At 42.4% G+C, this 17,810-nt stretch overlaps 1 pseudogene; it reads left to right on the top strand.

Moving 5' to 3' along the window:
• Positions 1-1,560: 1,560 nt before the first annotated feature.
• On the top strand, positions 1,561-14,845 carry LOC103406385 (external alternative NAD(P)H-ubiquinone oxidoreductase B2, mitochondrial-like; annotated as a pseudogene).
• Positions 14,846-17,810: the final 2,965 nt, after the last annotated feature.

Here is a 17,810-nt window from a genome sequence, read left to right as displayed (position 1 = left end):
AACTAAAAGAAAAAACAGGGAATTTTATGAAGTCTCCCGATTTTCAAAAAAACAAGTACACTACTCTAAAAACTAACTGGTTTAGAACAAAAAATTTCACATTAGAATATTCATAGTTCACAAAGACATGGTTAACGTGACCAGAACAAATAGTGGTATACTACGTGTCACTATATAAATGATGAGATATATGTGTTAAAAGTTAATAACTTTAAAAATAAAATTTTCAACCACTTATATAAAAACACGTGACGTACCACCCACATTCAAAATTTCTCGTGGCAACTATTGATCAATAATAAATATCAAGTATATCAAGATTTCAATGTGAAGGTTAAGTTGTAGACGTATAAATATATGAATTTACCCTTACCCTTCAATAGTTGACTTTGAATGCATACAATATAGTTTAAATTCTACATTTTCTTCTAATATTTTTGTGCAGCCATGGATACCAAACCAATTTCGTTGTTCTAGTTCTCCATTATTTTATTATGTGTATTTCTCAACACCATCAGCGAAAACAATTCTCTGACCAGTGATCAAACCATTGTTTCTTCAGATGGGGTCTTCGAGCTAGGTTTCTTCAAACCAGGTCAGCTTTCAAACTACTGTATAGGCATATGGTACTCCAAGCACGTAGTATCTGAGAGGACTACTGTTTGGGTAGCAAATAGGGATATACATGTCTCCGATATGACTATTTTTCTGAGAAATTAGATGTATTCAACTTCAGATTGTTGTTATTGGAGATTATAAGTGGAAAGAAGAATGCTGCTTTTTATCGCTTTCAATATTCAACAGCTCTTGCTGGATGGGTAAGTACTAAAACACTATTCTAACTTATTCTCATTCTTTGTTTAACTCTTGCAAATTTATGAGTAAATCTATATATATTGAATTTTAATTAGGCATGGGAGTTGTGGAAAGAAGGAAAAGGATCGGAGGTGATTGATGGATCAATAGGGGAAATATGTTGGCCTGATGAGGTTCGGAGGTGTATCCATGTAGGGTTTTTGTGTGTTCAAGAAGTGCCAGATGATCGACGTATTCGGTAGTTCATATGTTGTAGGGCAATAAAGCTACACCTCTTCCACTCTCCAAAGAACCTGCATTTTCGACACATAGGAATCTCGGTGCTGTTGGTTCTTCTCCTTGAACACCTACCAATTTTTCCCATAATTCAATCACCATGAGTTTACCAGAAGGTCGATAGGGGTTGCATAAGCAGTGACTGGAAAGCAAATAAGAAAATAATATAGTAAATTAGAGATAAACGCCTCGACAAACTATAAGTTTTATACAAACGCTTCAAGCGTTCATTTTCGGGAGAGATTCAAGCCGTATTTGGAGAGGTCAAAGCACTTTTCTGGCACATGTCAAGCCGTATTTGAAGAGGTCAAAGCACATTCTGGCACATGTAGATTGTTATCCCTTTTAGCTAGGTTCACTGCTGTGGCATAATGAGTGTTTGCATTTGCTTATGCAATTTGTTTACTGTCACAATGTCGAACTTACTGCAGTAATATCTTGTTCTATCAATTCTTTTGAATGTGCGAAATGTCGAGCTTATTGCAGCAAATATGTAGATTGTTTTTTGGTAAGTACAATATCAACACAGTGTCACAGAATTATAGGATACAATGCCTCTGTGAGTCTTCGCGCCCCTCGGAAAGGATGGACAATTATAGCTTGCCACCAGTTGTCTTTCTTTTTAAAAAGAATTCCCTTCATACCATCAAGGTTAAGAAAAGACACAATGTCACAGACTCACAGGGTACAATTTGATTAGTACGAGGGACAAATCTCAGGATGTGAATAGTTACCCAACCGACTGTGTTTTGCCAGTGGACTGGCTACTCACGGCCTACAAAAGTTATACATCATCAAAGAAAACCCTATTTTATTAGATGGTGAAAGCATTACAAATTAATTTACAACCTAGTCTTGGATTGTTGGCCAAGGTACACGTATCCTAATTTCTTGGTTTGACAAGTCAACCTCGGACCCCAAAAAATAGTGTGTCCGTCTAACCTTAGACCTTGGACCTTCACTCACATACCCGGCCATTAGAAACTGTCACACCCCAAGTTTTCGAATTCTTCTAAATCCAGAAATAATATATCCGCCATTGTAATTTTCTAATCTTTTCTTTCCCACAAAGAATCAGAAACAATTTGAGTTTCAGAATGTGGGGACATTCTTTCTTTGAGACTGCCTCGAGGCTTTTCCATCAACGTTCCTCTCTATACAAAATTCTTGTTGTTGTCACTATGAGGTACTTGTTCAGTTATGAAGTCTGTTCTTTACTTTAAAAAACAATCGATTGTCAATATTGGTACATTTTTCAGAATAATGATATGTATTCATTCTTTAATAAAGAACAGACGTCATGCACATGAAATTTCTCTCTTTAACACTCATGTTTATACGAGCTTGCATAGTTTTTGTTTAGTTTTCTTTTGCAAGAATTTATGCATTTCTTTATTTGTATCTTTTTTGCCGATTATATATAGTATACATAACATCTTTGGCATTTTATGTTTAATGAAACTCTGCATATCATGATTTCTTCTGACTTGCATTGCATATATTTGCAGTGGGGGAGGCCTAGCAACATTTCATGAGACCTAACCAGTCCATACAGTATATGCTGATTTGGCTCCGGAAGCCGAAACAAGCAAGAAAAAGAAGGTGGTAGTACTAGGAACCGGTTGGGCTGGAGTCAGTTTCTTGAAGAATTTGAGGAGTTCTTCTTACGATGTTGAAGTGGTGTCACCCAAAAATTATTTCATGTTCATGCCTTTGCTACCGAGTGTTACATGTGGCACGGTCACGCAGCATTGTTGAACCAATTCGCAAGATTACTGTGAAGGAATGTGCCTAGACATATAGATAAATTTAGGTTTAAATGTTGAATTCAGGGAAGCAGAATGTTATTGAATCGATCCAAAGAATAAGAAAGTTCTCTGTTGATCAACCCGACACAGTAATTTGGGTTCGAAAGAAGCTGAGTTTAGCATAGATTATGACTACCTGATCGTTGCAATAGGAGCCAAAACAAACACATTCAACAGTCCTGCTGTTGAGCAATATGCTCATTTCTTGAAGGTAACTTAAACTTATTCTTCCTCCCATGTCCAAAAAGTATTTTACAGGATGAAGAAATAGTAACTATTAATGTTGGGTTTGAGCTTTTGATTTGCAGGGAATAGAAGACGCTGTGAGGATCCGACAGACTGTGATTGACTGTTTCGAAAGGACAAGTCTTCCTAGCGTAAGCGAAGAAGAGAAGAAGAAACTTCTGAGTTTTGTATGTGTTGGTGGCGGTCCAGTTGGTGTGGAGTTTGCTGCAGAGCTTCATGACTTTGTAAAAGAGGGTGGAGTTTGTTGCAGAGCTTCATGACTTTGTAAAAGAGGATTTAGCCAAATTATACCCTTCAGTTATAGGATACGTAAAAATTACTGTGATAGAGGCAAGCGATCATTTTTTAAACATGTAAGGCATGCATACAAGTTTCCGTATTAGGGTTTTACATGTTTAAAGATGCTAATTTAATTTTTACACACTTGGTTAATTTGGTGTTGCAGGTTTGACAAGAGAATTACTTCATTTGCTGAAGGGAAGTTCTTCCGAGACAGAATTGATGTAAAAATAGGTTCTGTTTGGATCAAAACTTGAACTTTGGGCTCAAGGAAGGAGCTGGCCCAAAAGAAAGCCCAAAGGGAAAAATAGCCAGAGCCCAGTCAAAGCCCAGAAGGCAGGGAAAGGCCTTTTCTGACTTGGTGCAGCTCATGAAGACCACTTGCTTACCTACCCAAAGGCCAAGTGGTGTAGACTGATCAGCTACACAGCCCATAAAGCACTTTATGGTGGCATTACATGTAAAATAGCTGATGAGTCATCACCCTCAAACCGCATTTGGGCAAAGCTGCTGCTACAGAAGCCCAAGCCGAGTTGTCTATATAAGAAGAAAGAAAATCCAGGATTAAGGACACTCAATCAAACAAACAAAGACACTCAATCAAACAAACAAATGCAAGCACAAACTCTGCTCAAAGCCAGATTTGCCTTCAAAACAAAGCTGTAGTCAGCCTTCATCCCTTTCGGGACAAACCTTCATCCCTCTTGGGATAACCCTCTCTTCAACCCTTTGTAATAACTCTGCTACCTTGTTCAACCTTGTTGTAGTATCGATTCATCTTTTGTAATCTCTCTCTCTCTCTACCCCTCTAAGCTTTCAGACCTTTGACAAAACTACAAAGATAGGAACCTGCAAGACGAGCAACCTTACCCGATAAGGTTTAACCTTGCCCGACCTTCTTTGCTTTGGTTTTGTCTTTTCAATATGTTGTATACTTCCAGTTATATGCAAGTTATTTTTAGCAACATGGCTATTAAAAGGCTTTCTCAGTATTTGAATCCGATTTGAATATATCGTCAGTGTTCAAACCAGATCCAAGTCCTAAGCCCTCGGGCATGTAAATCTGATCAGTTAAAAGTCCTTGGCCTCAAGGCATAAAAAAGAACCTTATGTGGACTTAACCCATCCACGACAGTCCTTGATAAACGAGAAGTCCGAAGTTACTTGGGGCGCAAGTAATCAACCTACCTTCTAGTTTTCTTTCTATTATATCATGATTACCATAGAACGCTTGAGCATGGAATGGATTTTAATGGAAAGCCTTAAGGCCTACACCTAAGGCCCCACAAAGGCATCCATTTGGATTCATTCCGTTCAGCGATCTAAAGAGTCTAAGTATAAGAATGAACTCTGATGGGAAGCCTCAAGGCCTACACCTAAGACTCCACAAAGGCACCTATTTGGGTTCATTCTACTTCTTGGATTTGGGTAATCAGAAGTATAATAGTTAGAAAACTCCTACAATTACGAGAACAAATATGATGTGTTCGAGCACTGGTTTAGTTATCTATGGGAAGCCTCAAGGCCTACACCTAAGGCCCCACAAAGGCACCTGTTATAACTAACACGGTTTCTTAGATACATACATATATACAACTAAAGCACGACAACCATTTTACATCTGCCATGCTAAAGATGGCAGTGGCACGCCTGAGCACTTAAATGTTAACCTTGATTGTGAGCCTCAAGGCCTACACCTAAGGCCCCACAAAGGCACCTCTCAAAGTTAACGTTGTCCTTCTCTTTCAGCTTTGCCCGAAGAGTCTTGCCCGAAGAGTCTTGCCCGACGAGACTAGCCCGACGAGACTTGCCCGACAACGCCCGATAGTGAAGCAGAAGCCCGACAGCAGCCCTCAACCGGCGCCAACCTCCAGGGGAGCTGTGTGCTCGTCGACCAGGAAACATCCCCGACGGAAATTCCTGACGCGAACATAGTTTTGGCACGCCCGGTGGGATCCAAACTTCTTGATCTTGCATGTCCAAAAAGAAAAGCCAGAACACTTGGCGAAAACAATCCGAAGGAAAGTCTTCACAAATGGCAGATCAATTAGAAAACCCTTCCTCCCCATCAGGACAAGTGGTCCTAGAGAGCCCAACTGCATCTGAGAGATCAGAAGGAAAGGGAACTAATGAAGAACTACTAGCTACGATGATCCAAGTGTTGAAGAGCATGGAAAGAATCTCCTTGGAAACCAAGGGAGAAGTAAGTAGGCTCTGTACACTAACGGGAAATCTACAGAGAAGACTGGATTTGGAGTTCTCTACTCCAAAAGGGGCTCAGGGGAGTGGGATGAGCCAAGTACTTATGAGAAATGAACCAATCATTCCTTTATTCCCACTGTTAGAAGAAGAAAAAGATAGGGGAAAGAAAAGGGTAGCTCCTGAAGGGAGTCAACCGGTGATGGAGCCAGTTCGGGAGAAGGAGCTTCCCAGCTTCCCAGTATTATCATTCAATAATAGGAAGCCAAGCGAGCAAGAGAGAACGAGGTACGGAATGCCAGCTACGATGGGCGAAACTAGCGGAAAGGAAGGCTTCAGTACTGCAGATAAACCCCCACCTTATCGGCCACCCCCGTTGGTGAATAAAGGTGGAGGAACTAGTTGGAGGAAGCCCGAACCAAGGAGGGAAGCAAGTGCGGGCAATGACCGGAGCCCAAAAATCGAACCTGTTCTCTTCGGTCATAATGATATTCTAGCCATTCAGCAGCTGATGGAGGAATTAGCTGAGTTGAAAAGGACAGTGGCTCAAAATGCTCAACCACGAGCTCGCCCGGTATTCAGGATTACTTATCAAAAGCCTTATCCTGAATATGTTGACGAGTTAAATCCATTCCCTCTCAACTTCAAGATGCCCGCATTCCCAATATTCACAGGTGAAGATAGCAGCGTGTCCTCCAGAGACCACATTTTCAAATTCTCCAATCATTGAGTGGCATATGAGGACAACCCAAACTACAAGTTGAGGTTGTTTGGGAATTCATTGGCAGGGTTAGCATCTCAGTGGTACTCTCTATTGCCCCCTAACTCTATCGCCAACTGGGGGCAAATGGAGATGGTTTTCCATGAACAGTTCTACAGAATAGAGCCAGAATTGACTATCAATGATCTGGTTGAAGTCAAACAATACGATCATGAATCTACTGAAGACTTCATGATGAGGTTCAGGAGAACAAGGATGAGATGCCAATTCCCCGTCAACCAAGCGCAGCTCATATCGATTGCTCAAAGGGCTTTGAAATTACCTTTGAGGAAAAGATTTTATGATGCACAGTTTAATGAGCTGCAAGAATTGGTGATTGATGCCACGAAGTATGAGAGGCTGTTGCAAGAAGAGCAACAAGTGAAGCACACTTCCAAAGTTCCTCCTTTTTACAAAAATAAGGCTGCAATTCATCGGGTGGAAGTGGGAGAAGCCAGGCCAGAGCATGAGGATGGCCGTGATGAAGAGGACGTAGACGTGTGTGCCGCTGAAATGACCACACCTTTCAAGCCATTGATGGTAAAGGGGCTAGTCCAACCTGTCAAGGATCAGAAGGTCGTAATGAACGATGGTGGTTTTGTCCCCATAAAACCACCCAAGTACCAGAGCTAATCGTTCGATCTATCCAAGACACCTGAGATTTATGAGGAACTGGTACGGGCAAGAGTGATCTTGCCCGACAATACTAAAAAAATGCCCAAGCTGGAAGAACTCAGGGGGAAAAAGTATTGTAAGGTGCACTATACCTTCAACCATTCCATAGTTAATTGTGTCTAGTTTAGGGACGGGATACAAGATCTTATAGTGAAGGGAAAGCTGTTGCTTGATTCGCCCCAAGCCAGTATGATGGTAGATACTAACCCTTTCCCTGAGGCTCCTATCAATATGATCAACCTCATTTTACAAGAGGCAGTGTCACCATTTGGTATTGCAGGGAAAGAGAAGGGCCCAGGTTGTCACAACACTTTTGCATGAATAAAGTGCCATGAAGGGGATCAAGGGACCAAGATCAGGTCCTAAGATTGGTGTTAGCAAGGGCAAAGGAAGAAAGAGGATTAAAGGGGGGCAAAGAATTGCCCAAAGTCAATACAAGCAGTACCAAAGAGCAGAGCAGGAAGCAAATTACATGTTCATTCCAATAAAAGAAGAGTTACAAATCATCATATTCTAAAAAATTTACATCTTCACATAGGGTGATTATCCGAGAATGATATGTTTGCATAATGGTAAATATCCTGCTGGGTTCGGCCAAAACAGTATGAATGTTTACAAGTTGAGACCGGGCACGCTCTAACTCCGAATTTGACTTCTCCACTCCCTCAATTTGATTTTCAAGGGTATCTAGAAGAGTTGCTTGTTCTGCTTTGAGAGCAACCAATTGTTCCTCCAGCTGTTGGATTTTAGAAGTAACAACTCTGACCCTTTCTTTTGTCTGCAAGCTTTCTTCCATCCATCGATCAACTTGAGCAGAGGTGCTTGATTATTTCTCCATGAAGCATTTTGCCCGATTAGCTTGTCTGTCCGCTCTCTGGTATTGTTCCCTAAGGGCTCTCAAGTTCTCAAAGAAGGATAGAAAAGAATCATGTTGAGACTTTGATAACCGACCGGTTTTGAAAGACTCAGTTATGATCCTCTCAAAATCACAAAGAGCATTGAGGCTGAATGAAGCGGTGAAATCCTTCCTTGCCCATTCCTGAATGACTCGCTTTTGCTCTGAAGAAAAGGGGGTAGCTGAAGATTGTTTTGAGGATTTCAACCGTGTCTCAAGCCGTCCAAGTGCTTCGAACAGTATGGGCAACTTAGCAGGGCTTGGAGGTGCGAAAGAAGGAGGATCCTGCACTGCAGCTTCCTCTAATGAAGGAATGCCCATTGAGGGGGCAAGTTTTGCTTGCCCAATCTGCTCAATTCCAGAAGGGGGAGTCGCAGTACCTCCAGAAGATGAGTGAGGATGGGAGTGCTTTGATTTGCGGACCAGATGAGGGGGAGAAGTTTTTCTTAGAGCTTGCTGCAGAAAGCCAAAAAACCAGGTCAAGACAATTTGAATATGGTTTGAGGCGAAAGAAGATTTGGAGAGATGAAATGTACCTGACTCAGCCCTGGGGTTTCACCAGGAAGATGACTAATTCCTGGTTGGCGGGAAGATTCCTCACCACCAGCAGGAGAGTGATGAGCTGCACCTGAACCTGTACCAGTGCCCTAGAGGTACCCAGAGATAGCAGTAATTGTCAGTAAATAGAGCATAAGAGAAAGAACAAAGAAGAGAATACTCCCATACCTGAGTTTGGTCTTGAGGAGGAGAAAGAGGTTTATCAACTGTCGGGCAAGCAAATACCCGCGAAATTGCTACCTCTGAAGCTACAGGGATCTCAGGGACTATGGGTTCGTTATCTGAAACTACTATTGAAGGGGGTGGCTCATATACTGGAGAAGGCTGTGGAGAACGTGAGTAACAGTTAGTCGGGAAGCAATGTGCAGAAGTTTAATATGGAATATGTGACTCACCAAGTTACTATCCTCATCCACGAAGTGCAGCATAACTCTTGTGGATGGATCGAATTGAGAAGAAGGGGTTGCATCCAGAGCAGTAGAAGAGGTCATAGACCTCAGAGGAGGGCCATGACAAGGCAAGGAAGCAGATGCTCCAGCCTAAAAATATTCAGACATTAGGTCCAGAAGTTGGAAAGTTATCCAAGAATTAGAAGAGAAGAAAAATCACCTCTGAAGGTTTTACCTGGGAAGGAGGTAGGCTTGTCTCTCGGGCAGATTGTGGAGAGGCTTCGGGCGGAGAGAGCTTTTCCTTTCTTGCGGCCTGAGTCAAATAATCAAATTTAGAGTTATATGAGAGCAAGAAGAGGCCTAAAGAAAAATATATAAATCATACCTCAAGTTCTCTGAGGGCAGTATTTTGTAGTTCTTCGGCCTTTTTGAGCATTGCGGCTCTTAGTGGTTCCTCCTTAGAAGCAAGGATTGGTCTTTTAGATGCTTGGGATCCTGTTTGCCGGTAAAGGAGACAATTAGATAAAGGGGAAAGGTAACAGTTTGATGAAGAAAAACAGAAACTCACTTAAGGATTGTTGCTTCTTTCTGCCTGCCTCAAGAACTGGAGCAGATGGGGCTGATGACTTAGGAGGAGCGGTAGTTCTTGCTCTCTTACTTTTTCTAGTAAGAATTGGTCGGGTGGTTTTGGGTAGAGGTACTGGATCAGGATCTGAAGTCTTAGTCACAGCCGCTTTCTTTCGCTTAGGCGCTTTGATAAGAGCTTCAGGTGTTTCTTCAGCTCCTGAATCCCCGAAGGATTCTGAAACATCTGCACCCTCCCCAGTTTCTCGTCTCCCAGCTTCTGCGGCAGCTCCATGAAGAATTGTAGCATCAGCAGAGTCATCCTCGGATTCAATGACTTCCGATTCAACATCCACTGGAGCTGCAGAATTCAGCAAAAGTAAGGATAGAAGGACTTTAGAAGGGAAGCAAAGTCAAATTAAAAGAGAAGTACCTATCAGAAGTGACCGATTCTTCTCTTGAATCATCTCCTTCCAATTTTCAAGTTCGCCCGAGCCAGGGTATGACTTAAGTGAAAATTGGTTGAAAAGGCGACCGTGAGTCTCTTTCAAATCTCCTCCATATTTCTTAGTCCATTTGTCTTCCCACCAAGAAGAGAAGAGCGAGGTGCACTCAAAATTGAGAATGATGGACTTTCGGGCCGCTTGACTCATTACGTCAAGACTGCGTCGGGCATCTCGGAATGTCACTTCAGATGGAATTGGTAACCGGAATGAAGTGCCACAATGGACAGAGTCGAAGAAGGGGACAGGAATGGCCTGTCTAAATCCTAACTGCCTGCTGCAGAAGTTAGGATGGTACACTTCCAAGCCTCGGTCATATCTATTGCCCCGAACTCCCCAGGCCAGGTCTCTCGATTGAATGCAACTAATAAATTTCTCCCTGCAAAAGGGGGTAGCATCCTCGCCAGGGGCATCTTGAAAGACTTGGTCAGAAAACCAATGATATCTTCTTAGGACCGACGCACCCCATTCTAAATCTGACCGAGTCCTGCAAACTCTGAAGAAATAGAAGCAGGCAAAAGTGGAATGATCTATAGGGGCAGCTTCAGCCAGGATTCGGGCAGGGGCCACACCCTCAGGGAACTCCAGATTAGCAGCCCGAAATTCTAGAAAGTACCATTGAAGCCAAGTTTGTATCATCCATATAGGTCCATTCAAGTTGGTCTCAAATGGCTCACCTTGAGTCATTTCGAAAAGAAGATGATAAAGATGGGAAAGAAGGAATGGACCTGTGGCTACGTCATCAAAGTTGTGAAGAGCTTCTACCAAGGGGATCCATTCAACCCTCACCCCTTTAGATTTGTTGGGGAAGATGTGCTTGTTAAGCCAGTATAAGAGGAAATACATATGCTCCTGATCTTTATCAACCCGAGGTGAGCCTACCCCAAAATTCTCTTTTACGAAGCGGATGAATCCTTTGAAGGAGGTCCCATAACTCTTGAAAGTTGCAGAGTTATAGTTCAAAGAGAGGAAGGCAGCAGATGAACTTGAGCTTCCAGTGGTAGAGGACGGAACCCAGTCTTGAGTGACGTCCACTATCCTGCCCGAGGGCCTTAAACCGAAAACTTGAGCCATGTCAAGAATGGTGGGAGACATGGGGCCCATACGGAAGTCAAAGGTATTTGTGCCCGAATTCCAGAAAAGGAGGGCAGAGACAAGCAGTTCGGGCTTGGGAATAATAGAGGTCTTCGAAAGCATGATTAACTCATAAATACCATTATTCATCCATTTCCTCTTAAAAGTAGGCTCTAAATCATCAATCCATTGAGCCCAGGCAGGATCATTCATCAGAGGAAAGCCCCGACGATATGATGACCATTTGGAGGAAGAGATGCTCGACCTAGCCGAATAGGGATTTGGGGAAAACCAGTTATCTCTAGGCATGTTGCTCTCCACCATTGAAGGGACTCGAGAAATCCAGGCGGAACCAAATGATTATACCCCATACACCTCAAAGAAAAGCTCGGAGTGCAGACCTGCCCGAGGGCGATGCAGCCATTGAGTAGACGACGCAGAGTGGCGATTCCTTCGCCAGATTCGTAAGAGGGTTGGGTTTGGCTAGATTCCGCAGTCATTTGAATGAGTTCGAGAAGGGAATAATATCAAGGAAGATGACGAGGGCGAGAACTTAGAGTAGGATTTCTTGCTGTGAATACAGGGGATCGAGGAGTTCAACCGCAAGGGATTCGTGGGTTTTATAAAGAGCTTTTACAGTCAATATTGACGCCTGGAATTCCAGGCTAAATATTGATTGAAGGGGGCACTATTTGGATCAAAACTTGAACTTTGGGCTCAAGGAAGGAGTTGGCCCGAAAGAAAGCCCAAAGGGAAAAATAGCCAGAGCCTAGTCAAAGCCCAGAAGGCAGGGAAATGCCTTTTCTGACCTGGTGCAGCTCATGAAGACCACTTGCTTACCTACCCAAAGGCCAAGTGGTGTAGACTGATCAGCTACACAGCCCATAAAGCACTTTATGGTGGCATTACATGTAAAATAGCTGATGAGTCATCACCCTCAAACCGCATTCGGGCAAAGCTGCTGCTACAGAAGCCCAAGCCGAGTTGTCTATATAAGAAGAAAGAAAATCCAGGATTAAGGACACTCAATCAAACAAACAAAGACACTCAATCAAACAAACAAATGCAAGCACAAACTCTGCTCAAAGCCAGATTTGCCTTCAAAACAAAACTGTAGTCAGCCTTCATCCCTTTCAAGACAAACCTTCATCCCTCTCGGGATAACCCTCTCTTCAACCCTTTGTAATAGCTCTGCTACCTTGTTCAACCTTGCTATAGTATCGATTCATCTTTTGTAATCTCTCTCTCTCTACCCCTTTAAGCTTTCAGACCTTTGACAAAACTACAAAGATAGGATCCTGCAAGACGAGCAACCTTACCCGATAAGGTTTAACCTTGCCCGACCTTCTTTGCTTTGGTTTTGTCTTTTCAATATGTTGTATACTTCCAGTTATATGCAAGTTATTTTTAGCAATATGGCTATTAAAAGGCTTTCTCAGTACTTGAATCCGATTTGAATATATCGTCAGTGTTCAAACCAAATCCAAGTCCTAAGCCCTCGGGCATGTAAATCTGATCAGTTAAAAGTCCTTGGCCTCAAGGCATAAAAAAGAACCTTATGTGGACTTAACCCATCCACGACAGTCCTTGATAAACGAGAAGTCTGAAGTTACTTGGGGCGCAAGTAATCAACCTACCTTCTAGTTTTCTTTCTATTATATCATGATTACCATAGAACGCTTAAGCATGGAATGGATTCTAATGGAAAGCCTCAAGGCCTACACCTAAGGCCCCACAAAGGCATCCATTTGGATTCATTCCGTTCAGCGATCTAAAGAGTCTAAGTATAAGAATGAACTCTGATGGGAAGCCTCAAGGCCTACACCTAAGGCCCCACAAAGGCACCTATTTGGGTTCATTCTACTTCTTGGATTCGGGTAATCAGAAGTATAATAGTTAGAAAACTTCTACAATCACGAGAACAAATATGATGTGTTCGAGCACTGGTTTAGTTATTTATGGGAAGCCTCAAGGCCTACACCTAAGGCCCCACAAAGGCACCTGTTATAACTAACACGGTTTCTTAGATACATACATATATACAACTAAAGCACGACAACCATTTTACATCTGCCATGCTAAAGATGGCAGTGGCACGCCTGAGCACTTAAATGTTAACCTTGATTGTGAGCCTCAAGGCCTACACCTAAGGCCCCACAAAGGCACCTCTCAAAGTTAACGCTGTCCTTCTCTTTCAGCCTTGCCCGAAGAGTCTTGCCCGAAGAGTCTTGCCCGACGAGACTAGCCTGACGAGACTTGCCCGACAACGTCTGTTGGTGAAGCAGAAGCCCGACAGCAGCCCTCAACCGGCGCCAACCTCCAGGGGAGCTGTGTGCTCGTCGGCCAGGAAACATCCCCGACGAAAATTCCTGACGCGAACAGGTTCACTGGTCGTAAAATTAACTGATAAGGGAGTCTCCGCTAAAGATAGAGACACGGGAAAAGTTTCAAATATACCTTATGGGATGGTTCTCTGGGCAACTGGTATCGGGCCACGCCCTGAGATTATCGATTTTATGAAGCAGATTGGTCAGGTTTGATACTAACTTGTGCTGGTTTCCAATTATAGTCGAGAGGTTAACTTTGGATTTGACGCTTCAATTGATCAAATTTTGTAATTTGTTTGCGCAAAACAGACCAATCGACGTGTTTTGGCCACGGATGAATGGCTGAGGGTGGAAGGATGTGACGGGGTGTATGCTTTAGGTGATTGTGCAAAAGTAAATCAACACCGCGTCATGGTATCTATTTAATGTTTTTCTGCTTATGCCATGCATTGCAGTATGGTTGAAAGTGTTGATGCATGCATTGTTGTATGGTAGAATTTGCCGATTCTATGTATGATATTTTGTTGTCATTGCATATCGATTTGTTGTCAGGATGATATTGTTTCGATATTCTGAAGGGCAGATAAGGACAACTCTGGTACATTAAGTCTAGAGGAATTTCAAGAAGTTATGGAGGACCTCATGGTAAGGTATCCTCAACTGAGCCTTCATTTGAAGAGCAAGCATATGAGGAATATTAATGAGTTGCTGGAAAATAGTTGGAAAAACCCCGAAAGATGAAATCGATATTGAAACATTTAAAGCAGCTCTTTCCCAAGCAGATTCGAAGATGAAAATCTTTCGGCAACTGCCCAGGTTAATTCAATATATTCACTTCTTTTTCCATCACATCTCTTTATCCTCTAACTCAAATTCCATTTCTTTAACTATTTTTGTTTTCGAAATTCTAATAATTTAGGTGGCTGCTCAACAAGGTGCCTACCTTGCCGATTGTTTCAATCGTATGAAGGAATGTGAGAAGTACCCTGAAGGTCCCTTCAAGTTCAGGGATGTTGGACGCCACCGCTTTCAACCCTTCAGGTGAAATTCTACTAGGCTCGTTGGCGTGAACTTTTGATTTACTTGAAGGTACAAACACTTTGGGATGTTCGCCCTACTGGGAGGAGAACAAACTGCAGCTCATCTTCCAGGAGATTGGGTCTCAATTGGCCACAGCACTCAGTGGCTCTGGTACTCAGTATATGCTAGGTAAGTATTTGATACACATTTGCTTTTACTCAGCTTAAATCTGGCATTAGCATATCGGTTTCTGCTGAAAATTCTCGAAATATTTGCAGCAAGCTAGTGAGTTGGCGCATAAGGAGGCTGGTGGTTTCGGACTGGGGAAGGCGATCTACTTTCAGAAGGGACTCCAGTCGGATTTGAGACCAGATGAGAGTATATATATCATCACACTGGAACTGTGTTTCCACCATTTGTCTTGCAATATATTAGGCAGAGCATTGGTTCCATTTATTTCTTACTTCAAACTTGTAACCGTATTGAAGTTATGATATTTGTACTACATATATGCAATTAGGGCCGTCTCTGAGATTTTGGGGCCCTGTGCGAAATTAATAAAATGGCGTCTTTTAAGATAGTGTTTTAAAAATAGGTAGGACAATGTATTGACACTAGAAAGTAATCACTTAAATCAAAACAAAGTTTAGCACTCGCTGATTGCAAGTTTAAAAATGTCACTAATAATAAATAAAAAGAGCTATAAACATAACGTTCACTAAATAATCAAAAGCAGTTCAATCTTAAACAACCAAATCAGAAAAAAAAACTTCAAAAACTCTAACTTTAAAGTTTCACTTGAATATATAACATTATTATATAATAAAATTTGTTTGTACCATACTTGACCAATTCCGAAACTACTGAGCACCGGTCAACGTTATACCATCAAGGACCCAGAAGAGTTTCCCTCAAACCAGGAGGCCAATCACAACGCGACACGTGTCGACATCAGAAGCCAATCATAGCGCGACACGTGTCAATATCAGAAGTCAATCACAACACGACACGTGTCAATATCAGAATGAAACTAGAAACTCTCTTCTATAAGTAGAGATCATTCTCTCACAATATTTCCTAATTCATTTGTACTAAATCATTCACTAGTACTCACTGAAGGAGAGCTTGAACCTATGTACTTGTGTAAACCCTTCACAATTAATGAGAACTCCTCTACTCTATGAACGTAGCCAATCTTGGTGAACCACGTACATCTTGTGTTTACTTCCCTGTCCCTATCTATTTACATACTTATCCACACTAGTGACCGAAGCAATCTACGAAGGTCATAAACTTAACACTTTCTGTTGTACCAAAGTCCCCACTGATTTTGTGCATCAACATTTGGCGTCGTCTGTGGGAAAGATACTTATTCCCACTCTCTTCAGCTTTGCCAAGCTAGTTTCCACCATTCGTACACTCTCTTTTGACCAGGCATCCCTCTCCAACATGGGGAGCGAAGGAAGCCACAACACACAGAATGACACCCCTCTTGCACCTAGTACAAAGCAATGAAAGAAGGAAAGAAAGAGGGTTGCTCTTCAAGCTAAAGTCAATGAGCTAGAAGCTCAAAACAACAAGATAGCAATAAAGAATGAGGTCCTCCAGGAGCAGTATGAGCAGCTCTTTGAGACACTCCACAAAACTAGGCGGACTCAAACATGCGAGCTCGTTGCCCTTGTGGACATCAACCATCATCTGGGTGCCCCCAACACGGAGGGTCACCTCCATTCGACATGGGTATCCCTGATGAGGAGTGAGCTAATCATCAAAACATTGATCAACATGAGGCTTCTCACAACCCAAATGCTTCGACCCGAAATAGAAGAAGTGGAGGAAGACACCTCTTTGCAGAAGGGTTGGAAGGATCAAAAGCCGTTTATCGTGACTGCCGAGACTTCCTAAAGCAACGTCGAGAGAATCCCCTCCACATATGCTTAAAGATTAATGACCCAAGAGTTTCTGAAAGACTCGGTCTCATCTCACGACCCAGGTCAGCTACCAATCTAGGGAAGGAACGACAGGTCCCAGAGGAACATGAAGGTACGGGGGACTCTGAGGTATTCCGACAGACTCGCCCTAGAAGTTAGTACGGTGAGTCCAAGAAAAAACCACACGCCCTTACTCAAACTTTCCTACTTCCAAGAGGCGATGGAGACTTACGAAAGAAAATTCCAGTGGTACATGAATCCACTTAGGACCCTCTTGTCCTACAGCTCATTGAGGAAGTAAACAAGTTAAAGGATGAACGTTAAGCCGAGATACCTGACTAGAACCAACCCAGGCCTGGTCCTCTCACAAGAAGGATCATCGACACCGCTTTCAAGTGATGACAAAACAAAAACTTGGTTTACAACTCTATACTGGAAGGAAGGACCCAATTGAACACCTTAACCTCTTTGAGTCCACCATGGCATATCAGATGCACACCGACAAAAAGCGATGTCTTCTCTTCCCCTCCATCCTCTCTGGCAGAGTTCTACACTAGTATTGCCGTCTTCCACCTGAGACAGTAGACTCATTTGAGGAATTAAGGAAACTGTTTCTTTCTCAACACATCTTCCAGACCGATCACTTGCATTCTGCAGATGACCTGTACACTATTCGCCAGAAGCCGAACGATGTTGGACATATGCCCTGAAAGTTAATCTTTGGAAGAAACCTTTCAGGACAAATGAATCGATGTATGGATGACTCTTATACATCAAATGGCAAAGACACGAATTAGGACTATCTCAATAAACGATATATGTCCTAAATAGTGTATCCATGGACAATGGATCGATTGAAAAAGTAATCTAATGATGTTAGACTACAGAGACCTTCTTCAAATAACCATTATGTCCAAAAGGTTCCTAGTCATTGGATTGTCGGAGGGAAACTGACAATGCTTAGACCGGTACATACTGTGTCCGCTTCAAATGGAAGGATGGAAAGTCTCATCCCATTCGTGTTGTGACACTAAGACAAGTATGTAGGTTCTCATTAAGAGAATGAGTTCATTGAACACAATCGAACGAGAGTACTTGCATGGAGGTCTACTCACATGTCAAGCAAGTAACTCTAATGGTTGGAATAATGTAAGTAGTCCTTTGACCTGAGGCATCGTCGTTGTCTTGTGGCTAAGTACTTAATCTTTGATTATGTCAAACTCACCCCATTCGCGGATGTCCACGGCATAATTGGGGTTAAGCCACTTAGTCAAGAAGGCAAGTGAATGCGCAACAAGGAATCTCTAATCCTCGGTAAGAGAGGAAGAATACTCTAAGATATGATTCGGGAATCTTCGGCCGAAGTATCGAGATTAATAAAGGAAAGCGTTCCTATACAACTCAATAGAATCATATAAGAAGGAATAATCACATTAGGGGTTTGACATAATATATCCATACCCTAATAATGTGATTGAGAGTATTGTTTT

Source organism: Malus domestica, chromosome 14, assembly GCF_042453785.1.
Source record: "Malus domestica chromosome 14, GDT2T_hap1".
NCBI lineage: Eukaryota > Viridiplantae > Streptophyta > Magnoliopsida > Rosales > Rosaceae > Malus > Malus domestica.
Note: the sequence above shows the minus strand (reverse complement) of the source record. Positions and strands in the feature narration are given on the sequence as shown.